This window comes from Aotus nancymaae, unplaced genomic scaffold (assembly GCF_030222135.1).
Source record: "Aotus nancymaae isolate 86718 unplaced genomic scaffold, 86718_ANA_hifiasm-v0.15.2.pri h1tg000011l, whole genome shotgun sequence".
NCBI classification, from domain to species: Eukaryota; Metazoa; Chordata; class Mammalia; order Primates; family Aotidae; genus Aotus; species Aotus nancymaae.
In genome coordinates, this window is record NW_026988422.1 from 1848403 (window position 1) to 1863072 (window position 14670).

Sequence of the window (14670 nt, forward strand, 5' to 3'; positions counted from 1 at the left end):
TTCCCTTAGTAACCTTAGTAACTTGGTAACCTACAAGATTTGGTCTCTGGAAAATTGGAAGCTGGAATAGAAACTATTTCTTCAACTGTCATAACTCTGTCACCAGTGACATCCATGAGCATAATTTTCAGTTCACTTCAACAGATATTTACTGAGTGCCCACAGTATGCTCCTACAGTGCTAGGTCTTGGTCCTATAAAGACAAAAGAAAATGTTGTGCTGTCTCTGTTGCTCAGGAACTCGTAGTCTGATAGGAGAGGCAGTATAAAATTCTCATTTTAATGGGCTGGATGTTCTAATGTAGGGCTGAGTGGCCCTGCTGTCTGTGTCTTCCTGAGGGTGGAGGTCGGGGAGGCGTCACAGGTGGGGGCTGGGGATGCAGCTGTTTGAACTGGACACCCTGGGTGAGGAGCATTAGGTTTCTGGCAGAAGAAGAGTAAGGAGGGCATCCTAGGCAGAGGACACAAAGTCAGCCCAGGAAAGCACAGGATGGCTTCAGCCCTGGCAGCTCTCTCTGTGCCTCAGGGGCAGGACTATGGCATCCAGCTTTGTACTCATGAAAATTGTGTGGCCCAGCTTTAACTCTGAGACCACTGCATGCCCTGGATTTGCGTGCCCTGTATAAAGCCTCAGATGAACCACTGTGTCACAGCTTCCCCAGAGCGACCCCTGGATTCAAGTCAAGCTTATCCCAGCGCTCTGAGGGGTGCCCTGGTGTCATCTCAATGCACGCTTGTTGATGAAGGATGCTGGGACCTCAGGTTGGCCTCACGGAGGGGATAGGAATAGGTGAGGCTGCTCCCAGCAGCAGAATCAGTAGCATATGTTACAGGTGAGATATTTCAACAAGGCAAGGAGAATCTGGGCAGGTGGCTGCAGCACAATTCCAGGTGAGCTATTTGGGTTGGGGCCTGATCCCAAGCAGCAGATAGGGAATGAGGAGCAAGAGATATGGAAAGATAAGAATTATGCAAGGAAGCAGAACCCCGTGCGAATAAACAAGGTGCTGAGCGGAGCTACAGTCCTAGCAGAGCAATTAAATGCACGGAGGAAACCCAGGGAAAAGTTTGGGCCTATGCCCTGAGCAAATCAGGAGGTGATTGGAGAAAGACTGCCGTTCATCCTGTGTACGAGAACCCAGGACCCGCTGCAGGCCTCCGGAGAGCGTCCCTAGGCAGTAAGACAATTCTAGACCTCCCTTTCCGGTGTGGGTGGGCTCCTGGTAACCTACAAGATTTGGTTTTGCTGGCTGAAGAACCAGACAGGACACAGTCTGGAGACTCAAGATCTTCCATTTTAGCCACTGGGCATGGTTGGAAAAACAAGACTGGCACCAGGGTACTTCTCAGTTTCCAACAACCCCATGATTTGGGAGCCGAGGGCAGAGCCAAATGGCAAAGTGACAAGGGTATTCCCCCTTAAGCCAGCTTCACAATAGCTTCCCAGGAATACGTTGCACTACTCATTCTTAGTGTTCTGGTGCTTCACATTAAGGTCCTTTGTAATTTTTCTTCAGTTAAGGAACACCATGGCACATACTTAATAGGAACTCTGCTCTCAACCGCAAATGGCTTTAAATTAGAAGGACTCCCCCTTATTCAAAATGCACTGTGTGCCAAACCTGGTGTTTTAAAGCAATCATTTTGAAACTTTCTAATTGGAGCCATACATCAGCTCTCCATTCTCAGCTTCTCCAGTCCAGTCAGGGTGGTCCTGGTTAAAATGAATACATAAAAATCCTCTAATAGCAATCCAGATTTATGGTAGTACAATAGCATTTATGGTAGTAAAAACATAAAACATAAAGATGCCCTTCTTTTTAAAAAATGTATTACTTGCAATTATATTCATTTCATTTATCTATTCAACAATTATTTATTGCATGTCCACTATGTCCTGGCATATCTTGAACACCAGGGATATGATATTTAAAAAGCAGATGTTATTGGTCCCTCCTATCTTGGAATGTAAAGTCTATGGGAAGGATCAAATAGGTAAAAAATCAGATGATCTCTTGTGATAGTGCTGTAATAGAAAGGAAGAGAAAATCATGACAGAATTGAGGGAGGGCGCGAAGCTCAGGTGTCAGAGGAGACCTCCATTTCACCTGAGATGGGAGTGGTGTGAAGGAGCTACAGGGAGAATCGTCCAGTCTGAGAACAATAAGCATGAAGGCCCTGAGGCACGATTCGAGGCACTCCGGGAGGTCAGCATGGCTGGGGTATACTGGGCCAAGGAGGAGGTATGCGATCGAAGGAGGAAGTAGGGTCCCAGTTATGGGAGCCCTGCGGTTGGTGCCAGAGAGTATGGATGCTATTTTAAGTATAAAAACAAACTACCGCGGAGTTTTAACCTGGAAGGTTACATGCTCCTATTTACCTTGAAAAGATCTTTTTGACTCTTGTGTGGAGAATGGAAGGGTCAAAGTGGTTGCTGGAGGTCCAAGCAACAGGGTACTCCCAGGCCGTGCTCTGGGCGATCCCAAGGATAGTGACCTGGGAATTCGTGGGCTGTAGGCAGCCTATCATTAATTCTCCTTCACACGGCTCTTCCTCTACAGGCCGAAAGCATTTCTGTCTGCCTGATGGTTGACAGAAAAGGCGTCAGAAATGAGGTCTTTCAGATGAGCCAGTCAGGAAGGTCCTGGCCCCAACCCTTTGTACGGATGTCCTAGACTAGCTGTCATTTTCACTTTGCAGGTTGGTTAAATTCCTGCCAACTTCCCAGTGTTCTTCACCTTTGTTCCTGGTACAAAGAAGGTATTCAATAAATATGTGTTCCGTTGATTTCCCTTGGATTTCCGTGTTCTGGGTGGAGAGGGAGAAGTACAGATAGCAGTGGGGCTCTCTTTACCTCCTGTATGGAGAGGGTATATTTGTCAGGTGGTTACCATGGCTCTTAAAGCATCAGTATTTTCAGTCTATGATGGATACTGTTCAGAGCTGAACAAAATGACTCTCCACTAAAATTAAAGGTGCTGTGTACATACAAAAGGGTGTTTAAGAGCATCTGCTTATAGTTTAATGTGGCTGAAAACATTGCTGATTTTTTTCCTGTTTCAGTTACTCAAATGTGGCTAAAGTGTGCTTAGAGATTTTCCACAAAAAAAAAAATTCTGAGTGAGAGATATTTCCACCCCAATAATAACTTGAAAATTGGAAGTTGGAATAGCAGCTACTTCAACTGTCTTAACTCTGTCACCAACACTGTGATGATTCGATGTCATGTAAGAAGTCTAGTTTCTTACCATTCAACTGCACACCTCAGCTACAGGCATCAGTCTGTCCCTTCTTTTCTTTTACAGTGAGTAGATTTAGGGGCAGAAATGAGAATGGCGAGAGAAAGCCAGAAGCTGGGGAGTACAGGCCTTTCCATTGACCCCCAGGTCACAGCTGGTGACCCTGACTTTCTCAGCAGTGCAGCAGACCAGTCACAGGGTGGGTCTCTCCTGTCCTTGCAGTCCTCACCACCCAGCACCCATAGCCTTACTTGAACATCAAGGACATCCTAGAAGAGGAATACATCCCCAAATGGCAAAAGGCCACCTGGACCCATGTGAGAAGGCGAGGGACAGCACTCCTCAGTGAGGTAGTAGACACAAGGCCTTGGGGACAGGACCTGGCACTATATGCTGTCTAGTGGCAGCAGCTGCTGCTGCTCTTTATTATTGATGGCAGTGGTTTATAAATTGATTCAAGAGATACGCGTTCACATGTCAGGTGCTGACTCTCAGATCCACCTGTCTTCACTCTGTTCCTCATCCCCACCAGCCACTCCCGCACAATCCCTCGGGCACTGCGAGACGCTTCCCCTTCCCTTTAACTAAGGGCTGTTTATTCTCTGTATTTTACACTGCCCCTGCTCACAGTACTTGCATTATTCTTGTATCTCCATTCGGCAATTGCCATTTCTTCTTAGTGCTGCTCCAAATCTCTTTATTGGGAAAGGTCACTCTTCAGAAGCGAAAGAAATATATAAATACACCATTCTAGTCACAGCATTTATGCCCTGACATCCTCCTTTTTCCCATTGGGAGGGTAGTTTTGTTACCATGTTACTCTAATGCTTCTCATGACAGAACATAACTCAATTTCTTAAGTCATCTTTTGCACTTTACTGAAGAGCTCTGTGATCTCAGGTGCTTCATTTTGCTGGAAAGGGAAGAGTGTGGCACATCTGATCCCTCATTTTGAAAAGCAGGAAATAATCATTTTAGTTAGGGGCCTGGGAGGCACATCTGTTTGCAAAAGGAAGGAGTTGCTGTTTCTCTGGCTGTCTGGTTCCTTCCATCTATCCCAAGCCCACCCTTGGAAGTCATGGCTGAGCATCTCTCAGTGAAATAAATGTTGTAATGGGTCAGGTAATTAGCAGGCAGAATTATGTTTGAGCTGTAACCTAACTCTAATCGCTGACCTCAGAGAATTAATTTCATATGACATAACACCTTAGCTGTGTGCTGGCTTAGAAGTTCCCACTTGTCTCTCTTTTAGCTAGATTGCATTTTCTATTTCTGGATTTGTTATGTTGATGAGTCAGGTGGCCCCAGACTCTTCCTGTGGATGAAAGGGACATCCTGACTTCGACATATTTTCTACATATGTAAATTACAAAAAGGAAAAACTCTGTGTCCCTTTGTTGGCATGAAAGTAAGGGAAACTGGAGAGTTGAGTGAGGAAAGTATAAACTAGCCAGGGTAAATAAACTCCAGCCCTAGGGCATGAATGCAGCAAGATGCACGACAGAGAAAATGGCGCTCAGGAATGATGCTTTTCTATATTAAAAACGGTCGTTATAAGTAACTTGTAGTATAAAAGGTCATGTTAATATTTGCCACCAAGTTTAAAAAATGTACGAAATAAGATAAAACATCTGTATGATGATGTATTTGTTCCTGTGCCACAGTGAGTGGGTTTTTCTCTTCCCCTGTGGTACATGTGGAAATAGTTACTCTACCCGTATTCCTGAGTCCTAGAACAACTGTTTCTACAACTAGTGGGCTCACTGGGGTCTCACCTGCTTTGACTTCTGTAATGGAATTTGCTACATAAGTTCAGAGAGATGGTATACTTCTCATGTTTTTTAAAATTCACATGGTGAATTCTCTTATATACTGAAAGGATAGTTGAAAACCAAAATGACCTTTGAAGGCCTAGTTTTGTTTAATAATCAAAAGAAGCTACGGTACATGATGCGAAGTTGTAATTATTAGGAAGCTAAAATCGTTGTACTTCTGAGTAATTGATTGTTTGGTCGTTGTCGTTTTAGCTTATGCGTACTATGAATAGTGACAGGTTTCCTTCTTCATATTACTTCCTACAAACTTAGAATCAAATGTGTGCCCCATTAGTAGCAAATATATAGGCCAGTATATTTTTATCATAAGTCTTAGATTAATTTCAGGTCAAATTCTTATTTTTCTTTCATATTTCACTCCAACTTTTAATTTATACATTGTTTTTTTAATAGCCTTGTAAGCTGCCTTAAATTGTTTTCTAGAATAAGATGATCTATAATTAAGAGCTAGATACTGAAAACATGAGAGAAGAAAGCTGGGCAGAGAGAGAACTAAGGAGAGCAAGCAGGCAGGCAAGCGGCTGTGCACGTCTCTGTCACTTAACCTCCCGAAGGCTCAGTTTTAAATCTGCTCATTGCTGACATTCAGCATATTTGTGGGACTCAAAATCACTTTCAGATAATGAACATGAACACACTTTATAAATTATAGAGCTCTGTGTAGCTTTGCTGTGATTATCTTAAAGCCATTTTCCATTGAGGCAATTCTCCATTGCCAAACCCTTGGCCTAATCTTCATTCATCTCTGTCCAGTAGAAGGCCCTTCCCTAGAGACAAGGCCCCAGGCTCTTCTGAGAGCCTTCTATGGGTCCAACTGAGAACGAAAACCCTTATAGCACATAGAGACAAGGTCGTCTTTCCCAGGATGACTCTAAAACCTCCAAGCCTGATAGAGTTCTGTACCTTAGCTGTTCCGGGGGCAGGAAATGTAATCATCTAGCTGCAAAATAGCTAGCAGGCAAATCCCATTTACCTCAGTGTCTCAGTATCATCTAGGAGAGTTGGTGAGGATATCTGCACAAAATTCCCCAGCCAGGGACCTTCCACTCCATATATGGTTCCCACTGGGATTTGGGGACCCCGAGTATCCCACCTCCCAGGTAGAAACTTAAGGGACCATCATCTCACTGCTTACCCAATTCCAAAATTAGAGCCTCTTGACAAAGGAGTCTGTGGAATGGAGGGCGTGGAGGCAGCCCTTGGTGATCACTGTTGAGCCGCTGTTAGTAGCGATCTTGTTAGAAATAGTTCTACTCTCAGGTGAAGGGAAGCAGGAAGAAAGGCTGATTAAGTACAGCCCAAATGATCCATTATTGTTGTCGGTCTAGTTATCTTCTTCAAGTATATTCTGGTCAGGTAAAAGCCTCTCTTAGGTCCCATCAGTGCCCTGATCCAAGCCAGACACCCAGCACGACAGAGAGGAGACAGCACACGAAGGAGGATGAGCATGAGAGTCTGCACTATCTGTGTGAGAATGCTGGCTCTGCCTGCATGACAGCTGAGGAACCTGGACCAGGCCGCACGCCTTGTCAAGCCTGGGTTATGAAACATGGAGATAATAATGAGGATTAAACTGTCCAGGCAAAGTGCTTAGCACGATGCCAGCCCTTCTCACATCTGTGATTTTGCACATGTTGTTCTGGAATGTTCTTTTCCTGGTCTGTGCACTCAGCTTCTACTCTTCAACATCCTCTTGAGACTTTCCTCTTTCTTGTCTTCCCTAAAATACAGCAACAACAGATCCTCAGCCCAGCAGAATGTAGAGTTCTGCCCTTCTCTGCACATTTTAATTACTAATTGTCTTTGTCATAAGATTTATTATGGTAAATTATATGTACTTTGTTAAGACACCCAAAGAAATTCCAACTGATCTTAAAAACAAACTGATAACATATGGTAGAGAGATTGTTAATGTTTTTGGCAACTTTAAACACCATTAGAAATTTTATGCTGTGAAAGACAAGCTGATAGCTAAATGCACATTTTTTAAATGAGTTATAATTTACATTTATTGAGGTACTCACATCTTAAGTATACTGTTTAATCAGTTTTGACCAAGACCTAGTAAACTTCATCACAACTAAAAGTTCCCTAACATCCCTTCCCAATCAACCCCACCCCATACCCACACCCATGCACACAGAAGCAACAGCTGATCTGATTTCTATCAGCATATGTTAATGTTGCCTACTCTGTAAGTTTCTATGAATGAAATCATACAGGATGTACTTCATCATATCTGCTCCTTTCACTCAGTAATGCTTCTGAGATTAATCCGTGTTGTTGCATTTGTCAGCAGTCTATTCCTTTTATTACTCAGTAGCATCTACTGTATGAATATGCCATCGTTCATCCTTTCTCCTGTTGACGAGCATCTATCACAGTTTGTTTATTGTAACTTTTGAGTATTATAAAGTTGGCCTTTTTTTCTTTTGGCATACAGGTCTATAAATTTTAATTCATGTTCAGATTTGTGTGAGCACCACCACAATCAGTACGCAGACAGTCGCATGAAATAACTCCCTGGTGCTTCCCTACCACTCCTTAGCCCCTACCTCACACCTATTCTCCATCACTGTAGTATCACATTGCATTTTAATTGCTTATACACATGTCTGCCTTTCCCACTACATTGTCAGCTTCTCAGAGTAAGGACCACATCTTCTTCATCTTGCCTCCTCAGGGCTTAGCACAGTGCCTAGTACATAGCAGGTGCTCATTAGATTTTTGAGGGATGAATGAATCAATATCCATGTGGCCACACAATGAGTCCTTTCAAAATTCCTAGGCGGGAAGGAGAAGAAGAAGGTTGAAGGAAACCAACATTAACTTTGCTCTTTTAAAGAAAAAATTGGGTCCTTTTTTCACAGCAATAATAATTTTATGATTTTAAGAAATTTTCAAGAGTGCTCTCTGGTAATTGCTACTCGAGAGGATATGTTAAGTCACACAAAATAGTAATCTCTCCATAAAAGGAGTTCAGCAAATGTTCATACTAAAAATATTACTGATGATTAAGTTTGGACTTGAAAATTAAATAGGAAAAATTTAAACATGCTTCTTTGTCTATTACCTGTTTCTAACTGTGTTCCAGAAGTCTAAAATTCTCCCCTAGAGTCTTTAATATATTTTTCAGCTATCCCTAGCTCTATAAAGATCTTTTACACTGTATTTAGAGAAACTCAATACTCACACTGTTACTTTTGACTGAGGTTTCAGTTTTCTTATTTTTTCCTAAACCAGTGTCATCTTTATCTAAAATTTGTTTTACTAAAGTCATTATTACTATAAGTAATACTTGGTTCTTATAACTTGTGTCTTCCCTAGAGCATATAAAGTTCTTTTCAGCTTTAACTTTACTTTTCTTTTTTTCCTTTCAGTGTTTATTACTGTTTCCTTTTTCATTAACCACAATGCTGAAATGACGCTGTATATGTCCTTCTTATCCTCTTAATTTCACCCACCAGGATATCATCTCTTACAAACTGAGCCCTTTGCCAACTCCACGTCACATTTTCTTTAAACGAATAAATTTTCTCCATATGCTTAGCATATGCCCCTGAGCCCTATAGCCTATTTCCCCTTTTAAAACAGAAATGGGGAAACAGCTGTTCCAGTCCTATAAAGTGTGTTCTGTTTTATGGATAACCCTGGACAGCTCTGTGTTGATGTCTGCAATATTACTTGGTCCTTGAAACTGTGAATTTCCTGGACCTGAATTTCCCTCTCACATTTGGGAAAGAAAAATTAATTCTACTAGATGTTTCAGTGCGCTGTGTAGGCCATGAGGTCTTCTCTAAAAGTTTGTTTTGGTAGCTACTGAAGGGCTCATTTCTTCCCTATAGCACAACAAACTTTTTAGCTGTTAAGACTCATATTGTGTGGCCATCTCATTCAGTGTTTTAGCAGAAGTTGATTGTATATTTCTGCTGGATTCTCTGCTGCCTGCAGAACAGACAAGGATGAAAGGACACATTGTCCTAAGGTAGCCCACAATCCAGTAGGGAGGACAGATGCAATGTGATGAGTCTTCTAATACCTGAGCTGAAACAACCACCCGGCGTAGGAACCAGCAGACTGTGGCATGTGGGCTGGCCGCCTGTTTTTGTACGGCATGTTTTGTTGTAACACAGCTATGTGTACTCATTTACATATTATCAATGGCTTACATATTGTGCAACATGTAGTTGTGATAGAGATCATATGGCCCACAAGCATGAAGTATTTACTGTTTGATCCTTCAACTTAAAAATTTGCCATTTCCTAGCTTAGAAGAAGGAGCATCAAGGAGTATATAGTTGGTCATCAAAGAATAGGATAGTGGAGGACATCGTGGAGGATGACAGCATTTTAAGGAGTTGGTAAAAGAAGAAAGTGCATGAAGTGATGGGCTGGGAACCACATCAGTGTTCCAGAGACAAAGGAGGAGAGAGTGTCAAAAAATTGCGAGGTAACATCAGTACCAAATGCCACACCCAGGGTAATCAAGGGAGGTGATGGTTGTGATGACCATTTTGTGAGAATTTACTTGTGTGCCACACTGTGTTAAGCAACTTACATTCATTATATCAGGACTCCATGTATCAACGCTATGAAGTAGGGACTATTAATATCCCCATTTTGTAGATGAGGAAACCAAGGCACAAAAAGAGCAAGTAACTTTTCCAAACTCACACAGCTTGAAAATGACAGGGGTAAGGTTCTGGTCCAGGCATCCTGATTGAGAGAGCTTGTAATTTTAATCCCCATGCTGTGGTAATTTACAGTGCCATGATGGAGGTGGAAGATAGCTTCAAATTAGTGATAATGATGTCTACCACGGGCAATACACTATGCTAAGTGTTTTGTCCTATCTCATTTAATCCTGTCAACAGCTTCACTTTATATTTTGGGAAACCAGAGCACACAAAGAGGAACTAACTTGCCCAAAGCCAGCTATTGAGTGGCAGAGACGTGATGGGAACCAGGGCATTCTGGAGGGACACAGCGTGGTGCCTGACCTAGCCTGACCTCCCTCCCTACATCTCTACTGACCCCCGTCCAGCCTCAGCCCTTTCCCAGTTCTCTTGGAGATTTTGGCCTACATCTGGCTCTCACTTCCTTGCTACTCCCTGTTCCCCAATGTGATAGCCATTTAGGAAAACAAAAAAGAAGAAAGCTCAATGTGTCTTTTAAAATAACGTTAAGGTGTGGTACCAATAGAAAACTCATAGGCAGATCAGTGGAACTATACCATAGCATATGTATAATTTGTGTTTTGATTAAATAAAAGTGTCATCACAAGAAAGTGAGGAAGGGAAGAATCATTTGGCAAGACATTGGGACAACTGATTAAATATTTTAAAAGGTAGCAGAGTTAGGCCTTCACATTATACTCAACAAAATCTACTCCATATGGATTGAAGTTAAATTTTTTTAAAAAGATTATTTTAAACACTAGATAAAAGTATGTACTTTGAAATAGAATTTTTCTAAGCTAATTGCAATGAAAAAATGATATATTTGATCTCATTATAATTTAAAACATCTGTAGATCAAAAGTAATTTTAAAAATTAAAAGATAAAGCAGCATTAAAAAGAAATCTTGGCTGGGTATGGTGATTCACACCTGTAATTGCAGTGCTTTGGGAGGCCAAGTCAGATTACTTGAGGCCAGGAGCTCGAGACCAGCCTGAGCAACAAGGCAAGACCCCATCTCTAAAAAAAATTTTAAAAATTAGCCAGGCCTAGTGGCATGTAGCTGTAGTTCTAGCAACTCAGGAGGCTGAGGCAGGAGGATAATTTGAGCCCAGCAGTTCAAAGCTATCATGAGCTATGATGGTAACACGGCACTGCAGCCTGGGCAACAGAATGAGAGCTGTCTCTAAAAATGAATAAATAAATATTTTTTAAGATTAACCTTAAAATTAATAGAGCCCTACAAGTGGATAAGGAAAACAGTAAAACTTTCCTTGACAAATGAACAGTTAGGAACATTCTATGCATATAAGAAAAATACATGACCAATAAAAAGTAAAATAGTCTCACTCACAATCAAATGATTGCAAATTAGTAAAATGCTATATTATTTTTACCTATTTGCAGTATTAGAAAGATAATGTTCAGTGTTTGCTGGGGTGTGATAAAACATACACAGTGTTATATAGTGTTGATGACTTATAAACCGACCCAGAAGCTTATGGAAAAGAGTTAAGAAGTTGTTAAAACCTTTTAAAAACATGTATACCTTTTTACAATGTAATTTCTCTTCTAGAATTGTATTCTAAACAGAAGTATATAAAATTTTATGTATCATGATGTTTATTATACTATACTTGCAAAGCCAAACTTTTGAAATAATCTAAGTAAGGATAGAAGAACAAAGAAATATATTGTAGACAAACCATGGTTTACTATACAGCCATTAAAAATGTTTTTCAAGAGTAATACCATGGGGAAATACTCATATTATTAAAGGATGACACATTTGTATATGAACATAATTCCAGACATGTAACGCTATGTGTATATATACCTAATCTTACTCATATACACACAGAGACAGAACAAAAGTAAATACCAACGTTAGAATGCTAGAGATCTTTTACAGAGGACTGTTTTTTTATAGTGGAACCAAATTTGTTTTGTTTCTTTTTACTTTTCTGTATTTTCTAAAATCTCCACAATTAGTATGTATTATATTTATGTGAAGGAAAAGGGCAAAAAATGATTTTAAAAATTATGATGCTATCAAATTAATAGTATAGTATTGACAAACCAAGTCTTATTTTACCGTCTCTTGTGTACGTACTTCATTAGACTTCCATCTCCGTGTTATCTCATCCCATCATGTAAGACTCGAGGGTTGTGGTTCTCGAAGATCCTTCCAAACACAATCATTCTGTGGATACTTTCCATAGAGTTGGTAGTAAGTTGACAGACTAACTCCTTAAGCCCAGTTTATCAATAGGAAGCTTAAAGACGAAGTAATGAGGGCCTTGTCCTAAGCTATACCCAAAAAAGCTGTAAGAAAAGGCTTTTTCCATTGAGAAGCTGGGTGAGAAAATTAAGCATTCTGAAGCAGGGCAGGTGAACGTTATACCTACCTTCAGTGATGCACGTTGAGGGATGCAGTATGTATTACTAGTATAACAGGTAGTTGAAGTCCCTGTGAATGACAGAGATACTGTGCTTTTCCATCGTAACACTTCTCTTCCTTGGGGTTGCCCTTTATAACAAGGGTGAGTGGATAGCAGGTCTAGATGTAGCCTCATAGGCTTTTTTCTTATGAAATTTCTGTTCAGGGGAAATTATGTAACTCACATGCCCACACGTGGGCCACGTTCACCTCTATATTCCTCTGTACTTCAGCGTTCCACACTCCGGAAACTTTGACGCATCCAGGGTATATAGCATTCTTAACAGAAGTTGGCCTGAATCAGAAGAGAATCATAAATCACAGCAGTATGACTTCATCAGTTCACAATTAAGAAAACTGTGGCATAAAGTGGTTTGCTCAAGATCACAAAAGTTAAAGCTAAAATTTAGGCCTCCTTCTGTCACTGTTCTGGGAGCTGTTAACAGGTGTCCCACAACGTGGGCTTTGGGGATCAAAGAAATTTGAGGATGGCCTCATCTCCATTTCCTTACTTGGACAGTAGTGATCTATATTAATTTATTAAAGAATCTCTGCAATAAGACAGATACTATTAATAAAGCAGATGGGATGTAGGGAAACAAGTATCTACCAGGACTAGCCTGGGCAAACCAGGACGTATTTTCTCCCTAGCTGAAAGACAGGATGGATTGGAGGGAGTGATGGAGAGTTACTGACAGATGTCTGAACTCAATTAGGTTTGAGTTTATTGGAGGAGGTAGGCTGCCTGCCACATGTAGATGAATGTTAGTTAAATATAACATACATCAGTATATGAAACTGGGCTCCACCCATAAAGCCCAATGGATGCTAATAACCTTCTTAAAGGCCAGTGCCACCACCAAGCTACTTGATTTGCCTTCCAAGTTTGAGCGGCAATATTGCATGGCAGTTAAGAGCAGACTTTGAATCAATATTGTGTAGGCCCAAGTCCTGGCTCTCTTTCTTATTACCATTGAGCAGGTGCCTCCCATTTCTACCTCTATAAAACAGTCTGGAGCAACAGTACCCATCTCGTAAGATTGATATGGGAGTTAAATGAGTTATTTACAATGACCATTTGGAACAGTGCCTTGTACAAAATAAGGATTATATAAGAGCTGGTATCATTAGAATTGGTTTCTGTTACAAGAATGAAGAATTTATATAGCAGGGCTTCCAAATGTACAAGTATTCCAGTCCAAAATGCCACCACCAGCATCCATGGTTCTATTCATTTAACTGCAAAAGTTGGCTAGAAAAGATTGAATCGAAACTGCTCATAGCTTGAAAACTGCCCCCAAACATTTAAAACAAAGTAGAAGGGAAGAAGGATTGGGAGAGCTTTAACACTTGACTGAAGTTGAGGTCATGTCACCTAAGCCCTGATGTGGACTGATGATTCCTGAGGAGCCTCTTCTCTCTCTCTCTCTCTCTCTCTCTCTCTCTGTGTGTGTGTGTGTGTGTGTGTAAGTGTTTAAGAGACAGGGTCTTGCTCTGTTATCCAGGCTGGAGTACAGTGGCAAAATCATAGCTCACTGTATCTTCGAACTCCTCGGCTCAAGTGATCCTCCTGCCTCAGCCTCCCAAGTTGCTGGGTCTACAAATGCAAGCCACTGCACCTGACTTCCTGTGTGCATGTTAAAAAATAAATGAATACAGCATTACTAACCTAGAATAGTCAAATTTTCAGAAAATAACCCTTAAGATTTAGTTCTGCTGGCTTGTCGCTAGCAACAGAAGTTTTGCAGCATTTAAGCATCCCATAAAAGGTTGAGGCATTTTTCTTCAGTTGTATTTTTCAGATGGTCTTTTTGGTATTCATACTTTGCCTTCTGTCAGAGCATCAGGACCCATGAAGTAACTCCAACTTAGTGTTTTACCATCCTAGTCCAGATTTTCTAGCTTTAAAGTTTTCTGTGGGAACTGGTGACTATTTTGTAAGCAAACTCTAGATCTGTTGCCTCAGCTAGAAAAACAGCATTATTGAAATGTACATCAGGCTATAGCTGTTGCCACTAAAAATGGCAAAATGAAAGGGGAAAAAGGATCACCCACTCCCCTTTCCAGCTTAGAGTGACAAGAAAACTTCTGATAGAGAGAACCAACTCATAGGGACTTATATCCAGAAGCATTTGTTCTGTCAAATCTTTTGGAGACAAGTTGAGATCTTAAGGAGCTTGAGAGATGGAGAAGATAGATCATACCCAGTTTTTTGCCATAGATAAGACAGCAAAGAAACAAAAAGGAAGAGATGATAACTAGAAAAAAAAAAACAAACAAAACTGGAGTGGCCCCAATAGGAAGCCTGAGGAAGCACCACACGCCCACAGCTTTAAGTGGCTCTGTGTCCTGGCACCTGGACTCCAGGACCGCAGGACTTGAAGCAGCAGGAGACTGAGGGCCGAACCTGCCTGGGCTCCTCCAAGCGCCCCCTCAAAGCAACTGGATGCCCTGCCTTGGGTGTGACAAGCCTGCCTTGG

At 41.3% G+C, this 14670-nt stretch overlaps 1 protein-coding gene and 1 long non-coding RNA gene across 17 annotated transcripts in view; one reads left to right on the plus strand and one right to left on the minus strand.

The window, feature by feature from the left end:
* The window catches only part of CMSS1 (cms1 ribosomal small subunit homolog), a 366636-nt gene that overhangs the window by 305822 nt on the left and 46144 nt on the right, over positions 1-14670 (plus strand). The gene's annotated exons all lie outside the window — the stretch shown is intronic.
* LOC105734264 (uncharacterized) overlaps positions 1-14670 on the minus strand; it is a 146382-nt gene that overhangs the window by 2623 nt on the left and 129089 nt on the right. For 5 of the 8 annotated variants that reach the window (XR_010341979.1, XR_002477871.2, XR_010341978.1 and 2 more), the window contains 3 exons: positions 11864-12485; positions 6209-7857; positions 2380-2856 (listed from right to left, as the gene is read on the minus strand). This is a non-coding gene — a long non-coding RNA (uncharacterized LOC105734264). The remainder of the gene's footprint in view (positions 1-2379; positions 2857-6208; positions 7858-11863; positions 12486-14670) is intronic. The other 3 variants (XR_010341974.1, XR_010341976.1, XR_010341977.1) reach the window with 2 other exon arrangements.